This window comes from Lonchura striata, chromosome 2 (genome assembly GCF_046129695.1).
Source record: "Lonchura striata isolate bLonStr1 chromosome 2, bLonStr1.mat, whole genome shotgun sequence".
NCBI lineage: Eukaryota > Metazoa > Chordata > Aves > Passeriformes > Estrildidae > Lonchura > Lonchura striata.
In genome coordinates, this window is record NC_134604.1 from 18,702,496 (window position 1) to 18,723,168 (window position 20,673).

Consider the following 20,673-nt stretch of genomic DNA (forward strand, 5'->3'; position numbering starts at 1 on the left):
TGAGGAGAGACTCCTCTCTCCCTTGATGGACTGAGTATTGATTATCTGAAGGGTGGGAACCTGATTGAGGGTCTGAATTGTGTCTCACTGCGGTTTGTTGGAATTGTTGGGGGAGGAGGAATGTTTTGGAAGGTTTTCATTTTAGATTTAGTGTGTTGTTTTCTTTTTCCTTTTATCATAGTAGTAGTTTAATAAAGTTTTTTTCCTTTGTTATTAAGCTTGGGCCTGCTCTGCTCTGTTCCTGATTGCATCTCATAGTATTTATTTGGGAAGGTGCATTTTCATGGGGGCTCTGGCATTGTGCCAGTGTCAAACCATGACAAGGGCTTTGGGTCATGCTGTGAGTGGAGTCAGGGCCCTTGAGAGAGGTGTTAACAGTATGGCTCCTGTGCTGTGCTCTGGTCCAGGAAGGTTGAAACCAGGTCAGGGTTTCTCTTCATTGAGGTGACATTGAGGGGAGATCTTATTTTTTTTTTGTTTTGTTTTTTTGTTTTTTTTTTTTTTTTAACCATCTGGCTGTAATAGAAGAAATAAATTGAAGCTTGTTTTCTAAAAATGAGAACATGTGCAGTCAACCAGCATCTTTTATTTTTATGCAGCACATCTAAAATAGATGCGAGTCTGCCTCTTTCTCAGTGTGCATCCGGCACAAAGTCACAGCAGCGTTGGTGCTCCTGCCCTTTTCCTCTGTGCTCCCTCCCTTCATTTCCCTGCTCCCACCACTTGGCAGGGAGCTGCTGAGGGAGTGACTTGGGTTTGGATGTGCCAGTCAGCCCCACATGGCAGGGGAAGGTGGCAGTGACACCAGGAGGGTGTGGGTGGGTGGCTGTGGTGCTGCTCTGGTCCCTACTCCTTAGGAACCTCTGTGTGGGAGAAGGAGGGAGCAAGGACACGCGTGGCAGCCCTCCTGCTCAGGTGGAAGGTAGAATTGGATGGACAGGGAGGGAGCAGTTGTTCACAGTTGTTTGCTTTGGGTCTGCTGGGAGTGGAGAGCACTTCCCTCTCAGTTCCTGCCTCCTGCACATGAAGAATAATGGAATCACAGAATCATTTAGGATGGAAAATACCTCTGAGACCATCAAGTCCCAGCTGTGCCTGATGCCCGTCTTGTCCCCAGCCCGGAGCACTGAGTGCCACATCCAGGAATTCCTTGGATACCTCCAGGGATGGGCACTCCAAACCTCCCTGGGCAGCCCCTGCCAAGGCCTGAGCACCCTTTCCAGGGAGAAATTCCTTCTGGTGTCCACCACGAGCCTGCCCTGGCCCAGCCTGAGGCCATTCCCTCTCCTCCTGTCCCTGTTCCCTGGGAGCAAAGCCTGGCTGTCCCCTCCTGTCAGGGGTTGTGCAGAGCCCCAAGGTCTCCCCTGAGCCTCCTTTTCTCCCTTCCTCTCTGATGTCCCCTCCCTGTGTTTGGGCAGCTCTGCAGTTGTCCAGGGCAAGGGAACAATCTTCCCATACTGTCTTTTTTATTCCATCAGGGTTGTGCAGGAGATGGGGATAATACTTGCCTTGCAGAGCCATTGTGAAAGTTAAGTTGCTAATTATTTACAAAGCACATCAGAGTGCTGCTTCAGGTATACACAGGGTTATGATAATATCTAATTAGTAATTCCTTATGACACTTCATTTTCTTCCTGCCATAAATATTGGCCTGATGTAGGGACAGCCCTGCCTGTGCTTGTCATCCCAGTGCCTCAGAGGGAATAAAAAAAGCTGGATTTAGTTTGTAAATGGTGCCTCTTTATCCCCCTCATCCTGTCCCATCTGACCCAAAAAACCACTCTGACCCTTTTGGTGAGCTGCTGCCGGGCTGGTGTCCATTGATGGGCCACTGCTTGGGGAGGACTCACCCCTTCCATGGAAATCTCACCCCTCTGGCAAAACCGCCTTGCTCTTCCCTGCTTTTCCATCCTTCCCAGCCTCACAGCTCTGTGCCCTCTCTTGCTGGGCAGGGGCAGGTGAGGGAAGAGCAGGACAGAAGGAGCTGCCATGGCAAGATCTCTGCCCTCCCTTTCTGTGAAACCTGGACCAAGAGCTGGGATAATGGGGTATAAGATTTTCTCTCTCAGATTTTCTCTTTCTTTCTCTCTGTTCTTGCCCAGGTTTACATCCCACATTGTGCTGTTCTGTTTCAAGGTGTGTGTGCAGCATCTTGTCTATGCTTTGGCCAGTGTGGATATGCGATTTCATCCTGTAGTGTGTTGTTTTCCTCATCTCCAAATAAATAAAACTCGGAGACCTTCGCTGTCCATCACACATTGCTGGTTTTACTCATCTGTGAGTGGCTTTGGGCGCTTCGGAGGGTGTCAATATCCTGTGTGTTTAATTCTTCAGTGCAGTGAGTCCAGAAACTTGTGATACCTATTTTTAGCGTTGAAAAGTTTTGACAGCTAAAGTAAACCTACATTATCCATCACTTGACAGCCTCGTCACCAGCGTGCAGCTTGTCACTCCTGCTCAGAGCTGATTTTTCCAATGAAATTAAAATTATTGGCAGGGATGTGGTGGAAGTGTGTCAGAATGCAGCATGAAAATGACAGCAGCTACTGCCTGGTTTAAAAAAAAAATGAGAGGAGGTGTTTGCATTAGAGGTCTTGAATAAAATGTTCCTCCTTGAGCATTCCTATGGAAAAAGGAAGCAGTCCCTGTTCTGTTAAGCTCTGGCTGGTCCTTGTGCCACGTGGCTGTTCTGTGCGGGGTGGTGCTGCTGCCCCGGGGCTTGTGTGCAATGGGGTGTCACAGCCACTGTCCTCTCAGGGGACACAGGATGGACACAGCCCTGTCCCCTCAGGGGAGCCCACCAGGTGGGGTTGGGCACCCCAAAAAAACCCTCTGGTGCTGGGCAGTGTAGAGCTCGTGGTGGCTTTGGGCCAGTGTGTGTGTCTGGAAGAGCTGCCCCAGTGCAGGAGAGGAAGCAGGGATTTCTGTAGGAGCTAATCCTGCGTACACAGAGGGGTATGTTGTACCTGCACACACCTGCATGGGATTGGGGCACAGCAGCAGCCCTGCCTTTGCCAGTGAGGAGACAGCCCTGAGGCTGCCAGAGCTCCAGGAGCCTTTGGATAATGCTCCCAGGGATGCACAGGGTGCGATTGGTGGGTGTCTGTGCACAGGATGGTCCTTGTGGGTCCCTTCCAGCTCAGGAGGTTCTTTGGGTGTCTGCAAGCAGAGTGCCCACATTGCTGTGAGAGCTGCCAGCCACAAGCAGCGCTATGAAATACAAACCTTAAATTTTAGCTTGTGCTTGGGCCAGAGGTGGTTCCTGCCTCTTGTCACTTGTCTTGGTTTCATAGGCAAAGGTGCTGGCTTGCTGCCACCATCCACTCCCTGGAGCTCATTAGGAGCCTTTTTCAGCTTCCCTTGTAGCCAAACAACAGGGATCAGCTTTCCCAGGAGCTGATATATCTGCTGACCTCTCCAAAGGGGAAAAACCTCATATAATTCATTACCTGACTTCTGTAGAGGCTGAAAGGGAACTCATTTGTGACTGAACAATACTTGCCTTTTACAACTCCCTTCCTAATCCCAAATAGAAACATGAAGCTGAGAAAATCTTTCTGATAGTGGGAGTGTGGATACATTCAACCCAGTATAATTTTTCATGGCATTAATGTTCTGTAATTGCCGGGGGTTGGTTTGCAGGTTTTTGTTGGACAAAGTGAAAGCAGGCAGTGTTAAACATCAATTCGAGGGGGTAGAACTGATTCTGATGGTAGTGTGAGGGTTTTCCATCAGTGCCCTCTTGTGAGATGCTGCTTTACAGATATCCAGTTTGAAAGCTGAGGTTTCAAAAAAAAAAAGAATACAAGCTAAGTCAACTTTCTTCTTCAGTTCATGACTGAGTACAAGATGGCTCGAGTCAAACTGTCCCCTGCTACACACAGACAGCCCTTTGCTCCTGCCAGGTGCATGTGGCTGCACAGGCACAAAGAGTGGGATTCCAGGGTGAAAGCCAGCACATGGCTTGGCCACATCATCCACAGGGAACTTTGAAGGCCAGGTTATGTGTGTAGGGCTGCAGTTTTTCCAAGATTTCCTGGAAAAGGGCACAAATGTCCCAGTGATGTGTGCCTGGTGCCCACGAGTACCACCAGGGTCATCTGTGCTTGTGGGACCAAAACTGGCCTGGACGTCAGCTCCTTGGCGTTCCCCTGGGGATGTTCCTGATTGATGATTAGTGGCTGGTAGGCCCCAGGTCGTGTCCTGAAAGATGCTTGGTCAGAATGGGTGATGATCACCTCAGGAACTCTGCTGTGGCTTTCAGAGGGACCTGAGTGGCTCCAGTTGTCTGCATGGTGGAGACGGAACACTCTTCCAAGGCCACTTGTGTGTGCAGGTGAAAAATAAGCCAGATACAATCATGAATTTTTGAAGCACCTTGGCTTTGTAAAGTAAGCCTTAGTTAAAGAGATACGGTCTGCAGAGCCCTGTGTGAGCACAGCAGATGCTCCTCACATCTCACCTTCCTGCTGTGCTCGGGGTGAGTCACTGTGCTGAAGTGACTCCTTTTTTTCTGCCCCAAGTGCTAATCCATTGTTAAAATGATATCAGCTCATGCGTCCTAATTAGCAGGTGTGCCAGGGTGTGAGAGGCCCAAGATGTTAATTAGGGTTGATAAACACACCTTTATGCAGGACACAGACCTGGATTGTCTCTCCCTTCCTTTCACCACAGAGAAGTGCTGTGTTGAGGGACCTTTCTCCTCTGGGCTCTGTGGTGGGATCTCCACGTCTCAGCTCGATATTCCCTGGACAGTTCACAGAATCACAGAATGTCTTGAGTTGGAAGGGCCCAACAAGGACCATCCAGTCCCACTTCTGACCCTGCACGCTCACCGCAACAATCCCAGCCTGGGCATCCCTGGCAGCACTGTCCAAATGCTCCTGGAGCTCTGACAGCCTCGGGGCTGTGCCCATGCCCTGGGGAGCCTGGGCAGTGGAAGAACTTTTTCCTGATATCCAGCCTAACTCTCCCCTGGCACAGCTGCTGCAGCTGTTGCCTGGGTCTTGTTTCTGTCATAGGGAGCAGAGACCAGAGCTGCCCCTCAGGAGGAGCTGCATCCCCCATTGAGGTCTGACCTAAGTCTTCTCCAGACTGGTGGGATTCATCCTGCCAGAAGGATGGAAGGAAAATAAACTTTTCCCAGTGGTACCATTACTCAGCTGAGGAGGGGAGGGTCACTTTGTGCCCTGCTACAGGGCTGAGCTCACGGCTACTTGTGGAAGCCTTGCAGCCATCCCACGTCTGCGTGTCGTGTCGAGCAGAACACGCCGGCTGTCTCTGAACAGGTTTTGGTAGTTCCTGGCTGGCACAGGGGAGCACAGCTGTTTACACAAGCTGGCTCGCGCCCTCGGAGGAAGCCCACATCAAAAGGGTGTATCCCAGTGTGTCAGCGGGGCCTAGAGCCAGTGCCAGTCCTGGAAGTGCCTGTTCTCCCTGGCGGAGAGCCTGGCACTGCCCACCAGGGCACTGCCTACCCAGCGAGGCTCCTGAGGGAGGGCTGCTCCACACCTTCCCTCCTCCCACCATCCCGGGCTGCTCAGTCAGCCACGCTTCCCTGGAGGAAGCATCTCATTTCTCAGGAGCAGGGTGGGTTGGGTCCTACATGGCTCAGGAGGTGGCATCCCTTTCCTCTCCCTCCATGAATTTCTCTCCATATATTAGGATTGCTGTTTATGGCTCACTGGTTTTTGCTCCACTGCTCTGGGTCATGATTGAAGTCACTGCTTTTCTTTTGCAGATCTGCACTGAACCTTCTGTTTCTGCACAACTCCATGACAGGAGGGGACAGGCGGAGGCAGGGGGGCACAGGGGGAGAGAGAATGGCCTCAGGCTGGGCCAGGGCAGGCTCAGGGTGGACACCAGCAGGAGTTTCTCCATGGAAAGGGTGCTCAGGCCTTGGATCTCCCAGGGAGGTTTGGAGTGCCCATCCCTGGAGGTATCCAAGGAATTCCTGGAGGTAGCACTCAGTGCTCTGGGCTGGAGACAAGGTGGACATTGGGCATAGGTTGGACTCAATGGCCTTGGAGGTCTTTTCCAACAAAATGATTCTGTGATTTAACACCCACCAGTGGTTACACCAATGTCTGAAGCTTTCTGCAAGCTACTCTTACAGCAGCTCATGTTTTCCTGGGAGTTCTGGCCATGCCCAGGCTTTGCTCTGGGTAGCAGGAAGAGATGTCCCACGTTGCTGTGGCAGGATGCAGATGGCACTGGCAGCAGAAGGGTGGTGCTGCCTTTTGCCCTTCCACTGTGAGAATCGCCGCTGGTCTGTGGCAATAAGCACTTGTCCCTCCTCTGGAGTGTGGCAACAGGCTTGCAGAGTCTGTGGGAGCTGGTGTGTGCACACCTGTGTGTGGGTACAGGCTGTGTTCACCCCACAGCGATCCCGCTATGATGGGAATGATCCCATTCTGATGGCAGCAATCCCGGCTGGGCGGTGTGGGAGCTCTACCCGTTGCAGGTGTCCAAGCCGAGTTGGACCCGAAGGCAGGCAGCAGCAGCCCCCGTCGCCCTCTGAGTCACTGGTGGCTCACCAAACCTGCTTGTCTGCTTGGGGTTTGCAAGTTCCCAGCGCTGAGAGCTTCTCTCCCGTTTGTTTGTCCTGCAATGGGAGCTGCTGGTTTGCTCATTCAGGGCTTCAATTCATCATAATGCTGGGGATTGTTGAGTGCTCCCCGGGCCAAACAGTATCTGGCCCATCCCTCCTTCATCCCTCTGCTGCTGTCGAGGTGGAGCACTGTGGTGCTTCTGGGCTGTGCCTGTGGTCATGGGGGACCTCGTGCTGGGCGTGGGTGGATCTGTCAGAAACATCTGAGATGAGAAGTTAAACCCAGGGTGCTGTTTGAAGTGGGCTCAGACTCATTGCTCGCTCCTGTTCCTGGTCACGGGGGCTGTAAGGATGGCTGTGCCATGTCAAATTGCTTCTCTGATATCTGGTCCCTGACCCAAAATAGAATCATCTCCTCCCTTGCTCTGCACCCGCAGCACCCGGGCGTGTGGACCTCAGGCCTCACTCTAGCTGTTAAATCCTTTCAGTGCCACAGCAGTGTGTCCAGCCCTGGGTCAGAGCTGGGCACATACCTTTTGCCATTTTACTTTGTTCTTTTCCTCACAGTTCTGTCCTTTTCCCAACTTGTGGTCACTGCTGGGTTGCAGAGGGAGGGACTGCAAGGGTAGCGGCATTGCTCAATAGTCGGTATGTGTGAAGCATCATGCAGAGTTGTAAATGTTAATTTATTAATTAATTTGATTTCTGCTTGTAAAGAATATTTACTGTGATGTCTGCTTTTTTTTTTTTCAGAGCAGTTTCATACCTGTTTTTCTTGTCTCATATACGTGGTGCAGAGGCAAGGTGGGGGAAGTTGGGGGATAAACACAGATGGGTTGGGTTTTGTGTTGCTATTTCTTATTTATAGCAACCATTAGCTAGCCCTGGTCTGGAGGATGCTGCTGCTCTAATCTTAATCCAGAGACAGTTATGTGAAAGTAGGAATTAAGTAAAACCAGATCTATGTAATTTCTAATTCCTTGCAGTTCCCAATCCTGGAAACCCTTCTGCATCTGTGGGCAGCTCGCTGGGAGCAGCTGCTGGTGTGTTTTTAACGAGTCCCCTGCAGAAGCACCATCCGATACGGACCCGGGGAAACCCTCCGGGGGGGTCGGGGGGAAGTCAAGGGCAGAGGCAAAAGGCACAGGCTGGGGCAGAATGTTTTATTTTCTGTCTTGCTGGTGAGCTGCTGCTGCGAACACGGCAGAATCCCGAGGAGTGTGGAGCTGGTGCACTCGGAATGCGGGAGCCAGCCGCTTCTCCGGGCTCACTGGGGACTTAGTTCTTGGCTCCTCTCGCAGCGCTGGTGAGTTAAAGTCACCCCGGAGGGGATGTCCTTAGGAATTCAGATTTCAGGAGCAAGCGGGGTTGAGTGGCAGCTCGTCTGAAGCCTGTGACGGGAGGAATTCATCAGACGAGGGAGGGAGGAAGGGAGGGATGGCAAAGCCCCAAACCTTCAAACACACCCAACTGACCCATCTCATCTCAGCGTGAAACTTCTCAAGTCACGCCCACTCCGGGGCAGAAGGGGAATGAAATGCTGGCGCTTCCTCCTTTCTGCTAGCGGCAGCCGGGGCTCGGGAAGCGCAGGAGAAGATGTTTGTGCTGCTGATGATGAGCGGTAAGAGCCGGGCCGGCGGCAGGAGCTCTGCCTGCTGGAGTGCTGGGGCTCGCATGCAGCTGGGGAAATGTCTTTGGGGTGTAGCACCGTCGGGCTGTCGGATGCTGTGTATCCAGGAGGGCTTTCCTCTCCCAGGTTCCGTCTTTCCCCAGTCTGGATAGAGGTGTTGCTTTCTGCGAGCTGTGTTTAGTTGGGTTGTGACGTGCTGTTTGCTCGTCCAGACACCGAGCTGATTGAATGGGAGCTGGGGAGTTCATAGCTGAATTCCCTAAGAGAGAAAATGTGGTATCGTGTTACTGACTAGAGATGTTCCCTTCTCCAGCTGTCTGGCTTTATTTTCCATAATTACAGGTTGCCATGCTCTTTAATTGTTGAAAATGAGCCCCGTGAAAGGTTTCAACTTGACTCCAGCTCTGTTGGGTGTCTCTGCGAGGTGGGGAGAGGTGTTGTTCCCCGAAGGGGGAACGCTGCCTTGGGGAAGGCTCACACTTCCCAAAGATTTGGGAACACTGCGCAGCCGGGACTGGGGGAACCTCGTCCCTATCGAGCTGCTCATTTTCCTCCTGGTTCCTCCAGCGATGGCTTATAAAGTGATTTAATATCCCGGGCGCTATCTCTGAATCTAAATTGCCTAATTCTTGGGTTGGTGACAGGAAATGTGAGCACAGAGCCCTGGCTATGCAATTGCTGTGACTAAGCACCAGGGCCGAGCGGCAGCGCTGTGTGCTGGCCCTGTGCTCTGCGGGACCGGGCTCCCGTCCTGTCCCGGTCCCCGGCCCGACCTGCTGTCCCCAGGGCTGCTGTGGCAGGGTCGGGGATGGCTCCTGCTTCCCTCGGGCAGGGTTGACTCAGAGCTCTGCGACCCATCAGCTGTGAGTAATCCTCCGGGGCAGAGGCAGAGGATAACGCATACCTTTTTCTGAGAATGAAGTCACTCCGGAGCTGTTGGAAACGTGCTTTCAGAGTTTTGTTGTATATACTAGAGCCCCATTGCTGAGCTGGCTGTTAGCTCCTTGGATGGTGTTTTAATATTGCAGGAGGGATTTACATTTCCACACGTGATCAGTGCTGTGGAACGAAGCAAGCAGGTTTGGTGGGTGTCACTGGCTTGCCTGTTTTCCCCCATCCTTTCAGAGTTAAAAGTGATCTGTGCATTATGGAAAAGGCGTGGAAAATTGCTGTGCGCAGCACGGCACACAGAGCTGAGGGATCAGATGCCCAAATGTGGCAGGTCTGGTTGTGCTTCCTGGGGAACTTGCTCTTTAAAGGGTGCCTGTCTGGTTTCTAACTTGTTTTGAGGCAGAAATGCTTTATTTTTCCAAAACGCCTGACAGAAAAAAATCTGCCAAACTGCAAATTTGCATCATTTAAGCGTTTGCTTGAGCTTAATGCTTTTGCTCTAGGAAATCAGCAGTAGGACTCCTGCTGGAATTGATGTAAGAAGCATTGATTTTGCAGTGGCAATGAGTCTATTGGGCATCCGTGTTTGGAGCAGATTTGTTTGTCTCTAATGAAGTTACACACTGTGGCTTGACTTGTAGGTAATGGCTGTTTGGAAACCAACCCCCAGGAAAGCACAGCTACTGCCCTGCAGGATCAGTGACCTGGACTGCTCCAGGGAATGCCTGGGAATCCTCCTGCCCAAAGCTGGGGCAGGAGGATGAGGGGGCAGCAGTGGGAACTCCCAACAGGTTGGCTTGGGTGTAAACTGTGACCTCACTGTGTGCCTCAAGTAGCGAGACCTCACTGCTTCCGTTTGGCTCTGATGAGTTCCCCAGCACTGGTCTTCTCTCAGCTGTGAGGGTTATTAGCTAAAAAAATTAAAGGGTCTCTGATGGGGGGCAATAAAAGGCTACTAGAATTAAATGCCAGCTTCTAAATAATTGTAAAGACAAATCCAGTGCAAAAGTAACAGTGGTATCGAATCTTTGCACAAATTCATCAAGGAGGAAGAGACTCTACTGGTGCGTCTTCCTGGGTATTATTTTGTTAAACTGGCAACTGTGTGGAACGTTCCAGGGAGTTTTATGGCCCAGTAATCCATTGCTGGATAAGGGGAATACATTATTTATAGATTAGAGTGTTTTAACGTCCTCGCTTGGGGTTGTTTAAGGAGGTCAGAATGCAGAGCAGTGGGAATGGGATTAGCCCAGCTGTGCCACAAGCAGCGCAGAGGCAGGGGGCGAAAGGGGCAGTTACCACCTTGATGTTTATGTTTTTATTGCACCTCACAAGGCATAGGTCACACAAGAGTTAGGGGTTTCTAGAACCTGAATGTAGTTTTTATTGGTTGTGACATCTCAAATTCTAAGTGAGCTGGAAACAGGCACGAACATCCTTTTCCGTGGTTCAGCAGACTTGCTCCCGGGAGCGTGTTTGTGTTCCCGGTGGGATGCAGGCACAGGACTTGAAGAAGGGGGAGCGTTTGTGAGAGCTGCCAGCCCCTCCTTCCTTCCAGGGGAAGGAAACTGTGGTGTTGTTCCATGTGTGAAGTGTTTCTGTGTGCCCGTGTCCCAGAGGCATGGCCCCGTGAGCCGGTACTGTGGCTGCCAGACAGGTACTTGATTCACTGCAGAGTGCTTTTAGTGTAATTGCTTCTTGAGGCTTCCAATTAGGCTGTCCATGAGAGTTGGAATGTGATGTTCTCAGGCAGCTTGAAAAGCCCTCACAAAGCCAAGCTGAGGAATGATCTGTGCAGGCGAAGGGGGTTCCCATCAGGCAGGACCTGCAGGCTGAGCTCTGCTCTCGGTTTGCCTCAGGAATCTCTTTGGTCTCTCTGCTTCCAGCACCCACAGCAGTTCCCCACTCTGCTTTCTGCCTTTGGTCTTCCCAGCAGTGAGCTCAGGGCTGACAGGCTGGAGATTGGGAAACCAGCAGTGGTTCAACTCTGGCACTTTCTAATAGTGTCTAGACAGATGTGCTGTGGTGGGACTCGACAGTCTTGGAGGTCTTTTCCAGCCATAACAACTGTGTTATTCCATGGTTCTAGGGGTAGTTAGGGGCTCAGGCTCCTGGTGATGTTAGCAGAGTTTGACCAGTGGCCAGGCGTTGGCTGGGCTGCAGGAGCTGTGTGCCTGTTGTTAGGAAGAGCACAGAAAATGTGTGGTGGTGCCACTTCAGCAAGACTGGTACGGGGTAAATTGCATCACCTCACATTGCCAGAGGTGCCCCTGAGTTACAGGGAGGGAGCAGCAGCTCTGGGGCTGACCACAAATCACCCTGCACATGTACATCCTGCTGGAAGGTCACGAGTGGCTGCAGGCAGGGATATTGCCCAGAAATCAGCCATGTGGATATGGGAATGTGGAAGTCACAATGGAGGTGCTTTTCTGTGGGTGCAAGGGCAAGAGGGATGCCACAGGTCTGGGAGCAGTTGTGTTTATTCCTGAAGAGGCAGAAACAGTTATTTTCATCTGAAAGCTGCTGTGCATTTCTATTTCTGTTTTCCCTTCCAAACAATTTGGAAGCTGATGGGCTCAGTTTCTCTTGTGAGGTGCAGAAGAAGGAGCCACTTCTTGAGGGGATGTGATACTGGTGATAAGTGTGGAACCGGCTCTGGAATAGCAGTGTCTTTGGTGTTTTCCCTGTGTGTGTAGGGAAATGTCCCTTTCAGCTAGTTCTGGAGCTGTTGGACACCAAGGGTGACCCCTCCAAAGATGAGGCTCCCTGAAGTTGGGCAGTGTAAGGCACCAGCAAGGCAGAGCTGCAGCTGCAGGAGCTGGGGAAGTTGCCAGACCTTTCCTGTAGCATTTTGTACAAAGCCAGAAAGTGGTTTTGGGGTCTCTGAAATAGCAGAAGTTGGACAGAAGAAGGCAAGTACATAGGTTTTGCATGAATACCTTCTTCCCGTGGTTCTGGGGGATGCCAGCATCTGTCTTCATGCCATACGCTGCCCAGTGGCAGTGCTGAAATACCCTCACAGCAGCTTGGCTTCGGTTATTGCTGTAACACTCAGAAACCCCCGTGTCCTGGGTTTCCCAGGTGAGCACACAGCCCTCTGTGCTCCCAGTCCAGTGCCTCTAACAGGGAGAACAAAGAACCTTCTGCTGTCTGCTTCCCAGCTGGGAATTGCTTTGCTGTTCATTTGCATTAGCCTGGGTGGGGAAGGTGTATTCAGAGTGTGCCCCAGGCCCTCAGACATTGAAATAGAGACAAAGACTCCCCATTACGCAAGGCCACCTGGCAAGGGAGCTGGGAAGCTGCTGGGTGCAACCACCTCAATCTTTTAGGTTGGAAAAGATCTTTGGGGTCAACCAGTCCAAGCTAGTCCCGATGCCCACCTTGTCACCAGCCACGTCCAGGTGTTCCCTCGGACATCTCCAGGGATGGGGACTCCACTAGCTCAGGAGCACTGGCACAGCCTGGGAGACCCAGCCCAGAGGCTGTGTCTGATGCTGCCAGCTTTCCCCAGCTGGGTGCAGGCTGCTCCTTTTCTTTGCCAGTGCTTTCTCCCCTCTCCTGGTGAGGGGATGCTGGGAGAGAGGCCCCTGGGCACGAGCTGGAGTGCTCCAGGTTTCTGGGGGTGTGTGTGATGCTTGGGTGATGTCTGTGCAGGAATTAAAGCAGTGGCTGAGAGCCCTGATCAGGCATCCCATACCTCTTGCTGCTGGTGATGTGTAACACATGCCAAAGGTTGTTCTGGTGAAAAATGACTGATGTGCTTTTTTTAGCAGTAACAAAGGAGCCTTTTTGTTCTTCCTTTGCAACAATGAAAATCTGGTGAGGTTTTTCTTTTTTCGCTGGAGTGGGAGGAAAGTTGTGTCTTTGTTGACTCTCATGTCCCCCATGTTGAGTTAGTGGGTGCTGCTGTAAGAGGTGGGCAGCAGAGGCAGCAGAAACACACACAGCCAGTGAGACTTGAGGCACAGTCCAGAACTCTGTTCCCTTGGAAGTTGCAGGATAAAATTTATGACAACAAGAAGCCTGTGGGAGTCGGTTCCTTGCTGATTTTTTTTTTTTTTTTCAAATTAAGCTTAATGCTTTAGTAGCATCTGGATGATTGCTTGGTGATCTTCTGGGAAGTGCTTTTGTGTGTGTGTGTACTTCGTTGTGGATTGATAAATCACTGTAATTTTCCAGCCTGGTTTTTAAAAATTTGGAAAGTCATATGGTGTGATGTTTTCCTTCGAGCTGTCATTCCTGGAGGCACCTGAATGAATCCATGACATTTTAGTTCCTGCTTACTGCTTCAGACAGGTCTTTATGGTTGACATGGTTACCTGAGTGTACCTTTAAGTTTGGAGTTTATGAAGGGTTTTTTAAAAGGGAAGCTAAAAGAAATAAGGGATTTTTGAGGAGGAGTAAGATGCAGTCACTTGTTTTAAGCTACCTGAAGTTGGGAAATTCATACAAATGTCCAGAGCTCCATGAAGAGTGAGAACCTGTTGGGACTATCCCTGGGAGCCCCTGGTCATGGGCTGTCCATTCCCACCTGGCTCAGGCAGTGCCTCTCTCCTGAAATGTGCCCTCCAGCCTTGGTGCAGCAGGGGCTGAGGCAAGACAAGGGCAAAGTTGCACATTTGTGTAGGTGCTCCCAGAGCTGAGTCTGTGTTTCCAGACATGGTGAAGCAATGCAGGGAATGGGCAGTGACTGTCTGGGGCCATGAGAAAATCACAGTGCCCTTGGTTTATGCTTCTGGGCAAGTGGAAAAAGAGAAAGCAAGGCTTTTTTGGGACTATGGCTTTGAGAGTAGATCCACCTGCAGGGCTTGGGCTGCTGGAGCTGCATCTTTGGGAAAAGGGGCTGGATTATTTGGAAATAGAGGCATTGCAGGGAAGGTGTGCTGGCAGCCTCATGGGGCTTCAAAGCTAAAGGAGAAACCTCGTGTTTCCCAGTAACTTACAGCTGTCCTCCTTGGGAACTCTTTTTCAAGGCAGAGGTTTGGGGAGGGAGCACAGAGAGGCTGGCACTGAGCAGGGTAAAGATTTGGGTAGGATGGAGGTCAGACAGAGGACCTGGTTTCTCAGAATCTGCTGCAGGGACTGGGATCTCATCAGCTATCCATTGATTAGTGATGCTGGAGAACAGGAGGCTGACCCACTTAGTGCCTACCAAAAACCTGGCTCCACTGTTGGCTGATCTCAGAGCACTGATCTCTGCTCTGGTGGCCAGTGACAGGACCCAGGGAAGGGTTGGAGCTGTATCTGGAGGGGTTTAGGTTGGAGATCAGGGAAAGGTTCTTCCTCAGAGGGTGCTGGCACTGCCCAGGCTCCCCAGGGAATGGGCACAGCCCCAAGGCTGCCAGAGCTCCAGGAACCTTTGGACAAGGCTGTCAGGGACAAGGTGGGATAGTTGGGGTGTCTGTGCAGGGCAAGGAGCTGGAATGGGTGCTCCCTGTGAGTCCCTTCCAGCCCAGGATATTCCATGGTTCTGTGATTCCATTAGGTGCCATGGGAACTGGGAGCTGGGGCTGTTCTGCTGCCTGAGGCAGGACGGTGATTCCCCCATCAGCACCAGATAGATGGAAATGAAATAATTACCAGTCCCAAGTCTGTGCTGACAGGAAAAACAGCTCCAGCTTTGTGTGAGCCCCTGGACCCAGGATCACATATCCTCATGTGACTGTGGAGCTCTGGTTTCAGCCCACACCAGAGCTCTGGGGTATAACTGCAGGATGAACACAGCAGGGCCCCTGAAAAGCTCCCAGGGTGGTCGGGGTGGATGGTGTCCCACAAGAAAGACTCCTGCAGACAGCACAGCCCTCCTGTGTGTAAAGCACAGATACATCTGCCAAACTATAGGAAGTGTTGCTGTGGAATGTGCTCTTCTTGCATAATTCAGCAATGTAGAGCCTCGATGAAAAGTGCTGCAGAAAATGTTTTTTTTGGTGCTGAGGACAATGTGCAGGGCAAAAAAGGCTGAAGTCTTTGAAGGAACCCGGTAAGACCCACAGCTCCTGGACAGCATGTAGTTAGGCAGGCAAAATTGCAAATCAATACATTAAGAGGAAAATAACCCCTGCAGACCAAGTTATGCAGTGCTGTAGGGACAGCATGAGCAGTTTGGGATTCCAGACTTTTCCTGTGGGTGCTTTTGGCTGGAGGCAAAGCTGGCTCCCTGCTCATGTGGGGCTCCAGCACGGGGGAACCAGGAGTTGCCATGGTATCCATGGGGGCTTTCCTGAGGTTCAGAATCACAGGATCACTGAGGCTGGAAAAGAAGGTTGAAGCTGTGCCCAGAGCATTGAGTGCCACATCCAGGACACCTTCAGGGATAGGAATTCCAGACCTACCTGGGCACCTCCTGCCAGTGCTTAATCACCCCTTCCATGAAGAAATTCCTTCAGACATCCAGCTTGAGCCTCCCATGAAGTCTGTATGTTTCCAGTGCATTTTGCCCAGAACTGTTGCCTACAAGAGGAACAAGAAGTCTGAAGGGTTGCCTTTGGAGTTAATTTGGGGTCCAGCCAGCCTCATTCTAGGACATAGATCTGCCATCCCTGTGAGCACAATCTTCCTTGCACTGAGATGGGGTCCTAGGCTGAGCTCCGGGGTTTCCAGGTCGAGGAGTTGGTCCTGCTGGTCTCCAGAACCTGCTCAAGCTGTGCCGTGCTTATGCCAAGGTTTGGTTTGATCATCCTGTGTTTGAAATGTCTGCCCAGCCCATGTTCTCTCAACGGTGCAGGAGGAGCACCTGGCACTCACACAAGATTGCAGATATTTAGCTCTTTCAGAGCAATCTTGAACCTGCTCATCAGAGTGTGCATCTCACTTGAAGCCATTCCAGCTGTGCAGAGCTATTTTTGAACAGGAATCCTTTGAAATTTTAATGCACTTTTTGCATGTTGAACCCCAAAATGAGTCACTTATGGGAGCAGCAGCAGTTTTCCAAAACCTCTGCCTACCTGTTGCTTCCACTGACTTTTCTGTCACCTGCTTTGGGCCTCAATTATTCATGGAAAAAGTAAAATACATCCAGGAGAGGCCAGGTGTTTCTCAGGAATGTGATGGAATTGTTGGGTTGTCCTGTGCAAGGTCAAGAGTTGGACTCGATTCCTGTGGGTCCTTTCCAATTCAGGATATTCTGTAGATCCGTGATTCGAGGTCATGGCAGCATGTAATACTGCTGAGAAGGAATTGAGGGCCAGAACATTTTCAGCAGGTCTATAAAATTATCCTTTTATCAAATTCTTCTTAAAAATAAGCTCTGGTTTTGAATACAGGAAGGTAAAACCTTGTGGGCGTTGTATTGCTCGCAGAGCTCCTGATTCATGGTCTAAATGGCAATGAAATGTCTTGCCTGGCTCAGCCTGCAGTGAGATGTGAGTCACGTCCCCATGTAGCTCAGAGTTGGGGACAGAAGAGACAGACTTCACGCCTCCCTGGCAGCTCCATTCTCACAAGCTCACTCGCAGCAGACGGCACCACCACGTGTTGCCGTGGGGTTTGGAGCAGAATTCTCCCAAGGTCTCAGAAATTCAATCCATTTGTGTAGAAGCCTCTCCAAGCTCTTTCTCAGCTCTCCACTCGAAGGGCTTTCAAAAGCCCCGAGCTGTCAAACTGCTGGAGCTCAGTGAGGCTCCCAGCTGCAGCTCTTGGGAACCTGGAAATGAAAATATTATTTTATTGCTCAAGCTGGACCAAATTTCACATTTAGAGTCTCTGCTAATAAAATTGACAGAGCAATAAGAGGATTATCTTTGTTCAGCCTCTCTTTTTAAACCTAGTCGAAGAATGCCAGAGGAATGCCAGAGGCCAGGGATTCATATTCCACTATGCCTGACCTACAGTTTATGGCAACACTATCCCAAAGTAATTGAGTGGGTCCCACAAATCTGTGTAACAGCCAAATTCTGGAGGTGCATTTGACTCCTTTCACTTGGTTTTAGAGGCCTTTCCTGTAGAGCAAAGTGAGTTTGAGCTTTGTGATACTCTGATGAAGTGGCACCATGGTGATCTGCTGTCTAAGGAGATACTTGTCACCACCGTGTCCCCTGCATGGGCACCTCACCTGGATGGAAGGATGATCTTGAAGCTCCCAAACCATTCAGTGATTCTGTGATGTATTCTGTCTTTCTTTCAGTGATACCAAAAAGGAGCTTCTCAGGGGGCTTTGAGATGCAGGGAGATTTCAGGTTCTTGCCTGTGAATCCCTGGAACTGGGTTGAGGAGCAGAGCCCTAATCCAGCACCTTCTCTCTCAGACACAGCTTTAGTTAAGCGTCACCACTGAATAACCCACTAAAGCTGTCAGGCAGCCAGGGTGCTGCACGCTGAAATCTTTGCCTTGCAATTGAACGGAATTCTCTGGAATTTAAAAACTTAGGGGGAGAAAAGAGCCCTCAGCTTTTAATACCTCTGCCCTTCTGTGATAAATATCCCCCACATCTGGGCTGAGCGTTCTCTGGGGACGCTGAATAGGTGAAAACGAGCGGTGTGCAGGAAAGCACGGGGTGGGGGTGTGAACCCACCCCGTGTGAGTCCTGCAGGTTGTTCCATCAGAATAATGCCACAAAATGGGCTCCCCCAGGGCCGGCTTTATGTAAGCCTGGCTTTATTCAGCAGCACAGCGGGCTCTGAAATGCCACCTGTTGGCACCGAGCTGTTTCGCTGGGGATCAGGACGGCAGGGCCATCAGGGTTCCTTCCCGGGCTGAGTGTGATTATCTCAATAGCTGCACTCCAGAGCTGTTATTTCATTTCCATTGTGACACTGCAATAGTGCTCAGAGGATTACGTGGAAATGGGTGTGAGGAGCTTGATCCCTGGGAGCGGGAGGCTTTTGAATCATGTGCAGGGTTGGGTTATCAGGGTTTCTTACAGAAATTGAGTGGGGGTTTGGGATAAATGACCATTTGTGCCTCAGCTTCCCACAGCCCGGTGTGTTCTGTGGCTCCCTCTGGAATCAGGGAGGCGGATACACGTCGGCTGTGCTGCTTTTAGTTAGAGAACATTGAAAATACTCTAAATATAACTCTTTGTTAGTCCAATGCAAGACCATTTAAATTTTAAATCAGCAAATATTTCAGCTAGGCTTCCATAAGGGGTATTAGTTTTTAATTATTTCTGGCATTTTTCCTGCTTAAGAATGGAATTTATTACTCTTCTAGTTCTACTTTTACTGACATGGCATTGCTCCTGGTTTCTTTCATGAAAGGCACTGTAATTTTGAAAAAGCTGGATGACACTTGCATTGATATATTTTTTCACCTGAGTGGATTGGGAAAATATTGGTAGAATTTTCACATTTTAAGGCCGGTGGAGCTTACAGCTTATTAATTGTCGTTGTTTAAGCATCAGGTTAGCTTTGTGTGACATCAGTCAAACTTCATGATCAGCCTAGTCCAGGATCTCAATATTTGGTTTCCCTACAGCCAAATTAAAATTTATAGTTGGCTGCCATGATAGTAAATGGGATTTATTTTGATTTATTCTTCTCTGTGTGCAAATTCCAACCCATTGTGGTGTACATAACCTGTTGTGAATCATCTTTTGCTGAGTACATTCCTAAAAATTGTCCCAACAGAGGCCTGCAAGGTCCTTATGAATTATATATTTTCTGTGGGAATTTATCAACCTGTTACAACTGGCACAGCAAAGGAATCAACAAAATTATTCAGCGCTCAGTTTTAAAAATTTTATGTTGGTGTTAACCATGCTCAGTGCTGTTACTTATTACTTGCCTTAAATACAGGCTAAGTTAGGAAACATGTACAGTGGGACATGTTATTTATCTGCTCACAGCATGTGGCATTCTCCAAAATATTCCCCCCAAACTCCTTAATGAATTAATTGGGTGAAATCACCCCCGACAGATAAATAGTTCTTTTCTGTTTCATGTGGGTGGATGGTGTTTAAGCAGAGAAAACCTCCAAGCAGTGTTCCTGTGGGATTCCCAGTTCCTAGTTCAATTTAGGCTGAAGTCACTGGCTGGCAGGCTGGACTGGGAGCTGTCCTCCTGTCTCCATGAATCTCCACCTGGAAGTTCTCCAGAAAAGCACGAGCTGGGGCATGGTCACTGGGAATAGGAGAACGAACAGCCCTTGCTTCGCATCCCTCCCTCCCTGCTCCCAGCTGCAGCCAGGGGAGAATCCTGCAGGAATTGGCCAGAATCCTGCAGGATTTTTGGTTGGAATCGTGGCCGGTTCAGTGGAGCTGCCTGTGGGGTGTTGTTGGAAGCAAGGAGCTCAGCCTGGCTCTGGGGACAGTGCAGAGCTCCAGTAAAGGGATTGTTGGGATGTAACCATCCCTGGAGACAGTGCAGAGCTCCAGTCATGTCACTGCTGGGATGGAACCATCCCTGGGGACAGTGCAGAGCTCCAGTCATGTCACTGCTGGGATGGAACCATCCCTGGGGACAGTGCAGAGCTCCAGTCATGTCACTGCTGGGATAGAACCATCCCTGGCCTCTGCTGAGAGTTACTTCCCACTCCAGCAGCACTCAGCTCTGCCCAGCTCTCACATCATCACACTTCAGCATCTTCCTTCTGAGTGTAGAGCATGTTTCTGGGGCAGAGAAGAAGATGGATTCTGGAAATCTTGCATAAACAAATTGCACTTGGCAGGCAGCAGGCTGCTCTGCTCTTCCCTGCTTGTTAAGAGTTCCAGTAAAATGGGCTCTCTGATAGAGAAATATCCCAGAAGAGAGGCTGGGTCAGGAGAAACTGGAGCCAAAGCAGGGCCGTACCTTCTCCCTTTGAAGCACCATCCTGCCTGTGTTTGCATTTTCTGCAGTTTTCCTGATGTATTGGCAAAGAAATGTCAGGGTGAGTTTCCTGAAAACAAAGGAGTGAATGAATGAAGTCCTTTTCTCTCTTATTCCTGAAACTGATTATAGACTTGTCTTTTTTTTTTTCCCCAAGCCAGTTAGGTTGGGCTTTAAAGAGCAAACCTTAAACCCCAGACAATGCAGTAAAGCCAAAAGCTTGGAGCAGGTGTTACCCACTTGTTCAAACAAGTCCAGGACTTGTTTCCTTTTCAGAATGCAGTTGGAAGTCAGGCCTTAAGGAGGAAAACTAAAATGAAACTATGGAGCATGAACTCAGAGCAGTGGCCCTGTGCCCCAAAATTGTGTATTTACATGTGGGGCTGGGAGAGGAGCAGATTATTAACCCTGGGAGCAGAGGCATAGCCTCACACTGAACCTTCCCAGAGTTCTCCAGCCTTCTTGTTTGTTGGGAGGAGTAACTGCAGTCTCTTTGGCCTCCCTGAGGCTGCCCCTGGATCCCTGGAAGTGTCCAAGCCAGGCTGAACAGGGCTTGGAGCCACCTGGGATAGTGGAATGTGTCATTGCCCCTCTTAGGGGGTGGCAGTGGGTGAGCTTTAAGGGCCCTTCCAACCCAAACCATTCCATGGTTCAGTGATTCCCATGTTGCAGATCTCAGCTGCCTCACTGGCTGGGTTTTTGTTGCTGTTTCGTGCCTCAGGTTCAGCTGCAGCTTTTGGTTGTTTGAGTCGGCGGCGTTGGCACAGCCTCTGCCTGCCCACAGCTGAACTATTCCTGGGAGGGCTTTTCCCCCCCCAGCATCTGCACCCTGTGCTGCAGTGCTGGGCACAGCCACCCAG

General features: G+C 50.4%; 1 protein-coding gene across 10 annotated transcripts in view; it reads left to right on the top strand.

The window, feature by feature from the left end:
• TIAM1 (TIAM Rac1 associated GEF 1) overlaps positions 1–20,673 on the top strand; it is a 155,916-nt gene that overhangs the window by 48,194 nt on the left and 87,049 nt on the right. For 2 of the 10 annotated variants that reach the window (XM_021550140.1, XM_031505674.1), the window contains exon 1: positions 7,917–8,171. The exons of the other annotated variants lie outside the window; for them this stretch is intronic. The gene's annotated coding sequence lies outside the window, so the exon portion shown is untranslated. Of the gene's footprint in view, positions 1–7,916; positions 8,172–20,673 lie in introns of those variants that run through there. 10 annotated transcript variants of the gene reach the window in all.